This window comes from Setaria italica, chromosome VIII, assembly GCF_000263155.2.
Source record: "Setaria italica strain Yugu1 chromosome VIII, Setaria_italica_v2.0, whole genome shotgun sequence".
Classification (NCBI taxonomy): domain Eukaryota; kingdom Viridiplantae; phylum Streptophyta; class Magnoliopsida; order Poales; family Poaceae; genus Setaria; species Setaria italica.
Genome location: NC_028457.1, coordinates 27,028,573 through 27,036,202, shown reverse-complemented (window position 1 = coordinate 27,036,202; position 7,630 = coordinate 27,028,573). Strand labels below are relative to the sequence as shown.

Below are 7,630 nucleotides of genomic sequence, written 5' to 3'. Positions count from 1 at the left end.
AGTTTTACTTCGTTTCAGATTGTTTTTGTAAGACGGGAGGCCAATTCAGCAGCACATTGCTGTGCGAAGAAGGTCTCACCGTCTGATCGAGTCTGTTCCTGGTTTAGTCACTTCCCAAATTGGCTCAAGGAGGTGGCAAACCGAGACTGTAATCCTGCAAATGAATGAATGATGCTCTCGAGTTTTGCCCAAAAAAAGAAGAGATACACAGATCATAGATGTGCTTGTATTGGCATACGGACGCCTTAAGTGTACCAGCGAAAACGTCGACATGATCATGTAGGTCCAAAAGTGTACTTGCTCTTTATTAAATTGTGCAGAGCTTTGGTTGGCGTGGATAAAAACCAGCCACAAGCCGGTCGAAAAGCGATGACTAGAAGGCAGTAGCCAGTTAGCACGTGTAACACGTGCGACCATCATAAGCTCCGGCTCCTTTAAGGCCCGATCGAAACCCTTCGGATCCAAGTCTATCAAATCCTTATCGAAGTTTAGAGCTGCTGCATGCTCTCGACTTCAATTCCTGTCCGCAGCGATCCAAGTACCATCCGGTCATCATGTCTCAGCAAGCTTCTCCACCGGCAGCGCCACTGCCACCCGGTCCCGAAGCGGCGGCGCCGCCCACCTCGTCGGACCACGGCAGCGCACCGGCGCCGGCCACTTCCGTTGCCGTCGGCGGTCGTCCTAATGACAGGTAACCAAACGAACTAGCCGGTCATAGCTAACCAACAGGAGCGCGTACACAATGGTCTAACATCCATTAGCGCTCGTTTCTTTTCTCCGACGGCCCAACAGCGCGCCGCCTCCACCATTAATACTGCAGGTGGACAAGCTCCGGCGGGAGCAGCGGGCCGACGGCCCCGCGTGCGTGCTCGCCGTCGGCACGGCGAACCCGGCGAACTGCATCCCGCAGGATGAGTACGCCGACTGGTACTTCCGGGTCACCAAGAGCGATCACCTCAGCCACCTCAAAGACATCATGAAGAAAACATGTAAGAAGCATGCGTCCATTCCCAAGCATTTTTCATTATTTTAGGAAGACACGCATGCTCAGCAGCTCACGCGATGACATACGCATTGTTACTAATTGTGTATGGTACTGGTTTGATGGGTTCAAACATCAATAATGCTTACAAGGACGGCATCCAACCCCCCCACCATGCATGCCTAATAAACACGTGGCAACACTCGTGGCATGCATGCATGTGTGACTTCGCCAAAACAATTGATCCTTTGACGTTTCCACTAGCTTTCTACCTCCCCAGCTAACTAAAGTTAAGCCCATTCCATAACCTTTTCAGCAAACAGAATATGACCAACGCCTCCCGTTGTCCTCTCCCTTCCATTCTCCCTGCTCTACCGGCTGCCGAAGTTGATCCGCTTGAGTAGCAGGACAGTGATTCCATTATTCCTCCTCGTATGCGCATTCCTCTCTCTGTGATTTACTTGTTGCGCCTGCGCACAAAATTCATTGCAGGGACTGAACTATGCATGTGCACTTTTAGCATAAACATCTAACAATTAGGGACTAGGGAGTTATCTAAGGGGGTGTTTGTTTCTTTAGTCCCTCCTAAAATTTCTGTCACATTGAATGTTTAGATACTAATTAGGAGTATTATATATAGACTAGTTACAAAACCAATTGCACAGATGGAGGCTAATTTGCGAGACGAATCTATTAAGCCTAATTAGTTCATGATTTGACAATGTGATGTTACAGTAAGCATGTGCTAATGATGGATTAATTAGGCTTAATAGATTCGTCTCGTGAATTAGCCTCCATCTGTGTAATTAGTTTTATAATTATCTCATATTTAGTTCTCCTAATTAACCTCCGAATATTCAATGTGACATAAATTTTAGGAGGTCCTAAAGATCCAAACACCCCCTAACACAAGCACTCAATTTTGGACGTCCCAATTAATGCTAGCTACAAGCACTCTAATTTTGAGTTTTTGACTCATATTTTGTCCACTGGTCCCTTCTGCTAAGGTTATGGGTACCTCTGACTATTTTAGTGATGTTGGATCTATTGGTTCGATGGTCATGATTTTCCTAAGTACCAGTTTACTGGACCGCTTGGATGCGGTGATTGGGATTTCACCAAAAATGACATTGACTGTTTTGGAGGCGGTCTGGAAGTCGCCTTCTCCTTCTTCGTCGTAGTGGATCTTGTTTTTGCCTTTATCCTTTTTCTTGTTGTACTTCTGGATCTTGTTTTTGCCTTTATCCTTTTTCTTGTTGTACTTCTCGGGAGGTGGTGGTGCGGGCAAATCTTGCATTACTCGGCGCATGCTGTAGCAGTCTATTGCTGAGTGTTTGCTAGTCGGGTGCCATGGGCACTGTTTTTTGAGTAGTTGGGTGAAGCTTGGCCCATCATCGTTTTTGCGAGGTCCCTTCTTTCCTGAATTAGTCATCGAAGTGATAGTGTTGTCAGGTTTTCGTTTGCAATTTTGATTACTCGAAAAGTTGTTTCGAGTATCACTGTGTCGGTTTCTATCCTGGTCATGATTGTAATTGTCACGTCCGCGGTTACGATGAGAGCCGAACCGTTCTTGCTCTTTGTCTTCTTTATCTTCCCATTGTTGCACCATGACTTTGAGATCCTTGACGTTGGTTGGTCGTCGTCTGCCGAAGTCTTGGTATGTTCATCGATCATAGAGGTCATTTTGGAAGCAATCGATGACGTCTGTTTCTGAAATGTAACCTATAGTGGACTTCTTTTCGAAGAATCGTCGTAAGTAGTCGCGTAGTGTTTCGCCTTCTTTCTGTTTTACTTGACTTAGATCGATCTTGTTACCTGGTCTAGTCATGGAGTCAGCATAGTTGTTGGTGAAAGCTTTTGTCAAGTCTTCCTAAGAGTCGACTGATCTAGGCTTGAGTGACTCAAGCCATGTTAGAGGCGCGGGTTCCATGCATATAGGAAAATGGATGACTTTGGTGTCGTTATTGCCTCTGGCTTCCTGGACTGCTAGCGAGTAACATCGGAGCCATTGAATTGGGTCTTGCTTGCCATCATACTTAGTGATTCCTGTTGGCTTGAACTTTTCGGGTAGTCTTGTCCTCATTACCCGACTTGTGAAGGCAGGAAAGTGATTGTAATTGTCGACTTCTCGCTCGCGTCGACTGTTGATTATTTCTCGTAGATCGCTGAAATTCGATACTTCATGATTTTTTCGGATATGGCGAGGACTTTTTACAGAATTGGTGCAGCTAACTTCTCCAACATCTTTTTGTCGCACTGGAGCGGTGTGTCTGCTCGGTCCTTGGCTATGTTGCCTTGGTTGGTTGACTACTTCGTTGTTATTTCTTTGTGCTTCGTGGAAGTTATTGTTGACTGCAGCACCTTGATGCGCTGTAATACGAGGAACAGATGGGATTGGTGATTCCTTATCGAGTAGCTTGTAAGCTTGTTCTGCAAGTTGCGCAACTAGTCCGTTGCCTCGCTGCACAAGTTGAGCTGTGATTTTGTTGTCTCTGTCTCGAGGTATGAGAGTTGATACGAGGTTGATCAAGGCAATTGCTGCGAGTGGAGTGTTGTGCTCTTGAGCCTGTACTGCGTCAAATGCTCTTTCAAGGTTTGTGATGGGAATGTTGGTAGCCATCATTTGTCGGCGTTCAGCTTGAGTAATATTGCGCATCCTTCTTTGGTTTCTTTGATTGGAAGTTTCATCTTGTGGGGCGTTAGCTGATGACTCATCCTCTGAGACGTTGTCGAGTTGTGCTATTCGTCGAGGGGTTCTCTGTTGGCTAGTACCCGCATTGTTATTTTGAGTAATGACAAAAACTTCGCTGTCTAGGTAGTAGCTTCCAGAGCTTGATGTTGCGATTTCTGTGGAACTTTCCTCACGACGTGAAGTGAGTGGGACACCTTCCTCGTACGGGAGGTTGTCTATATGAGCAACGAGGCGTGACTCGTAGTCACGGGCGAGGAGAGATGGTTTCATTCCTGGTCAGTGAACGAATCTGCCTTGCGGTATTGAAGTTATTATCAGACCTTGGGCTGGTCCTGATAGTGGGATCTCTGGGACGTAGTCCGAGTCGAAGTCGTCGTCTTTGTCTTCCCCGTGTTCGAGTTGAGTTCGAGTGAGGAGACCTTGGTAGACCTCAGCTGTACTGCGGAGTCCGTATGGGAACCGTTTTGGAGTCGAAGTCGATTTGTGAAGTGACTGATATCGACTAGTCCGAACTGGGGTCGAGTCCGCAACGTAGTTGAACTCGGTGTTGTTGATTTTAAAATTTTGGTTTTTCCCGACCGAAACCTCTGTTTTCGGCTGAGAAAGGCTTTTGTCGAGATATTTCTTCTCCTGGATGTTGATGATTTGGCGCTGAAACGATCCATCGTTACCGGCAATACAGAGCCAAGATCCGAAAATGAAATTTGCGCCTGATTCGAAGGTGAAAACAGGCTTGATAATGACAGGTGCTATCGAGCTCGCACAGAGAAACTCGACGACCTCCCCTACCTGGCGCGCCAGCTGTCGGTGTTTTAGACCGGCAACCCGCCTAGGGGGGTACCCTAGGTGGTCTTGTGTGCGGTAAGGGCTGTCGAGAATCAAGGAGTCGATGGTGACGCAAGGAACACGATTTAGACAGGTTCGGGCCGCTAGATCGCGTAATACCCTATGTCCTGTGAGTTGGTTGTACTGATCTTAGATGAGTTGTTGTCTTTAAGGGGGTCCCTGCCCGCCCTTATATACTCGGGAGGACAGGGTTACAAGCTTGAATCCTAGTCGGGTACGATTACAGAGTTCTACTCGGTGTAGACCGAGTAGTTTCTATATCCACATCTAACTAGTCCGAGTGGGATACGCTTCTTGCCACGTAGCCCCCTAGTCTTGATTGATTCCGAGTACGTCCCTTAGTGGGCTGCACAGGGTCTACTCGTGGGTCTGGGATACATGCCCGACAGAGAGGCCTCTCCTTTTTAGCAGAACCCATGATGCCGTATGATCCGTATTCAACGCACCTTATTACCTTCCAATAACCCATTACTTATAACAAAATCTCATATGAAAAAGAGGAAACAAAAGTCCAAATTACTCCCCTCACATATAGCCAAAGTCCATATAACCCCTAAATTATTTTTTTCAATTTACCCCCTAAATTATGCTATTTGGTTCAACTAACCCCATTATGCAAATTGTCTTTTTTTGTTTCTCCATACACAAGTTGAATTTTAATATGAGATTTTGCAAGATAGTAGTGGACATTAAAATATATGTTAAAAAATTATATTATGAATTTTCAACATTAATTTTCATATCCTATCCTATCAATATAATAAAAAAATCATGATATATTTTTCTACATGTCTTATGACGTATGCTATCATCTTGCAAATTTTTAATTTAAGGCTCCATGGAGGAAAAAAAAACAAATTGTGTTAGGAGTAATGGAACCAAATGGCATAGTTTCGGGGGTAGAGTGAAACAAAAAATTACTTTACCGGGCAAACTTTAACTGGAAGTAATTTGGAATTTTTACTATGAAAACATCAATGCCACACAATGGTCCTGTTTCTTGCCATGGACGTAGCGAAGCAACACTAACTAGGATGCTGACTTCGATGTTTCAGGTGAGCAGGTGGGTGTCAAGAAACGCTATTTCCAAGTCACCGAGGATCTCCTTCGTGCCCACCCGGAACTCTTGGACCCTGCACTCCCATCCATCGACGCCAGGCTACAAGCCGTCGCGGTCGCGCTCCCCGAGCTCGCCGCGGCCGCCGCGACGAAGGCCATCGCGGAGTGGGGCCGCCCGGCCGGCGACATCACCCACCTCGTCGTCAGCACCAGCTCGGGCGCCCAGATGCCCGGCGTCGACGTCCGCGTCGCCTCCCTCCTGGGCCTCAGCCCCACCGTGCGGCGCACCATGATCTACTTCCAGGCCTGCACGGGCGGCGCCGCCGCGCTCCGCGTCGCCAAGGACGCCGCCGAGAACAACCGCGGCGCGCGCGTCCTCGTCGTCTGCGCCGACGCGCTCAGCGCCATGGCCTTCCACGCCCCCGACGAGGCGCGGCCTGAGGGCTCCCTCGCGCACGCCGTCTTCGGCGACGGCGCCGGCGCCGTCGTCGTCGGGGCCGACCCCCGGCAGCCCGCTGAGCGCCCCGCCTTCGAGATGGTGTCCGCCTCGCAGACCACGATCCCGGGCACCGAGCGCCTCGTCACCGGCGAGCTCGGCGCGGCCGGCGTCGGCTACAGCCTCGCGCCGCTCGAGGTGCCGGTGCTCGTCGGCGAGAACATCGAGCGGGTCCTGGCTGCCGCGGTGGCGCCGCTCGGCCTGGTCGCGAGCGGCGGGTGGAACAGCCTCTTCTGGGTGGTGCACCCGGGCAGCCCGCTGATCATGGACAGCTACGAGAAGGTTCTCCGGCTGGAGCCCGGGAAGCTGGCGGCAAGCCGCCGGGTGCTCAGTGAGTACGGTAACATGATAGGCCCGACGGTGATCTTCGTCCTCGATGAGGTGGTGCGCCGGCGGCGGCGGAGGCTGGACGGAGAGGGTGAAGGGGAGGGGTGCGAGTGGGGGCTGCTTGTGGGGCTCGGGCCGGGGTTCACGGCTGAGGTGATAGTGTTGCGCGCATGCGAATAAGTCCACGCCCACGCGAGGGATTCAGAGTTCACAGTACGGGGTGTTTTATGACATGGGCACGGGAAGACCTAGCAGCGCCGCCTCGAAATGTTGCTGCACCCACTGGACTTGATCAAGACAGCAGAAAAATTTCCTCATATTTTTTTTCTGGCGTCAGCACTCAACAGTATGTATGTGTATGGTAATAAGCCCATGTCATGATGGGCCTTTGATTTTTATAGCAACTAAGTTTAAATGTCCGCGGGCTATTGACCAACATGTTCATCATCACCGACCTCCTGACGCTATCGGCCTCCACCGAGACACCTGCCCTCTTTTGCTTCTTTTCCTAGACCAGCCCATATAATTTTCTTCTCAGCCCAACTGTACCAGCGCGAGTGATTGGGCTTGGGAGCTCAAACATTTTGTCCATAGCCCATTCGGCAGATACGGGGGGCTGAAGATGAACCTCTAGGCCACGATGGATGGGCCGGTTGAAATGCAGCTTTGCAAAGAATCGACCGGATGGTCGCGGGCTGGATGGAATGCCACAGCAAAAAAATAATAAATACAGCCCATAATCAATAACAACGAGCGCGAAGAGAGAGAGGATGACAAGACAAAAAGCAATCGAGGATGGGCCGTGCTTTATACAAACAGAAACAATAACAAAAATAACGAGTAAAAATGCATTCGAGTGTTATTTAGGAATTATGTTCCCACGTTGCCCTCTGCGACGCAGCTCGCCATCAGGAGCTCGATCATGTAAAGGATAATTTGATCGCTGACACGAGGTACACTGGGATGCTAGCCAAACAAGATTGAAGCAAACTAACCATATATAAGAAAGAAGTCCCGCTTGTTGATCTTATTTACTTTAGTTTCGCTGACACGAGGTACACTGGGATGCTAGCCAAACAAGATTGAAGCAAACTAACCATATATAAGAAAGAAGTCCCGCTTGTTGATCTTATTTACTTTAGTTGAATGTATGTATTCGGTCTTCAGTATATCATAATGCAAAGGTACTCCCAAGATTAAAGAAAAACTTCATTTTTTCTACAAAAGA

At 48.8% G+C, this 7,630-nt stretch overlaps 1 pseudogene; it reads left to right on the top strand.

The window, feature by feature from the left end:
- The first annotated feature begins 456 nt into the window (after nucleotides 1-456).
- On the top strand, nucleotides 457-6,821 carry LOC101757921 (annotated as a pseudogene).
- The last annotated feature ends 809 nt before the right edge of the window (nucleotides 6,822-7,630 follow it).